This window comes from Arachis duranensis, chromosome 9 (assembly GCF_000817695.3).
Source record: "Arachis duranensis cultivar V14167 chromosome 9, aradu.V14167.gnm2.J7QH, whole genome shotgun sequence".
NCBI lineage: Eukaryota > Viridiplantae > Streptophyta > Magnoliopsida > Fabales > Fabaceae > Arachis > Arachis duranensis.
In genome coordinates, this window is record NC_029780.3 from 94544874 (window position 1) to 94545742 (window position 869).

The following is an 869-nucleotide window of genomic DNA, read 5'->3' on the forward strand; positions in this document are numbered from 1 at the left end:
AGCGCCAGTTTACGTCGTCTAATCACGAATAACGTATAGACTATTATATATTGCTGGAAAGTTCTAGATGTATACTTTCCAACGCCATTGAGAGCGCACCATTTGGAGTTCTGCAGCTCTAGAAAATCCATTTTGAGTGCAGGGAGGTCAGAATCCAACAGCATCAGCAGTCCTTTGTCAGCCTTTTATCAGAGTTTTGCTTAGGTCCCTTAATTTCAGCCAGAAAGTACCTGAAATAACAGAAAAACACAAAAACTCATAGTAAAGGCCAGAAATGTGAATTTAGCATAAAAACTAATAAAAACATCCCTAAAAGTAGCTAGATCCTACTAAAAACTACCTAAAAAAACAGTGCCAAAAAGCATATAAATTATCCGCTCATCACAACACCAAACTTAAATTGTTGCTTGTTCCCAAGCAACTGAAAATCAAATAGGATAAAAAGAAGAGAATATACTATAAATCTCAAAATATCAATGAATATTAGTTCTAATTAGATGAGCGGGACTTGTAGCTTTTTGCTTCTGAACAGTTTTGGCATCTCACTTCATCCCTTGAAGTTTAGAATGATTGGCATCTATAGGAACTTAGAATTTTAGATAGTGTCATTGATTCTCCTAGTTAAGTATGTTGATTCTTGAACACAGCTACTTTTATGAGTCTTGGCCGTGGCCCTAAGCATTTTTTTTTTCCAGTATTACCACCGGATACATAAATGCCACAGACACATGACTGGGTGAACCTTTTCAGATTATGACTCAGCTTTGCTAAAGTCCCCAGTTAGAGGTGTCCAGAGCTCTTAAGCACACTCTTTTTGCTTTGGATCACGACTTTAACCACTCAGTCTCAAGCTTTTCACTTGGACCTGC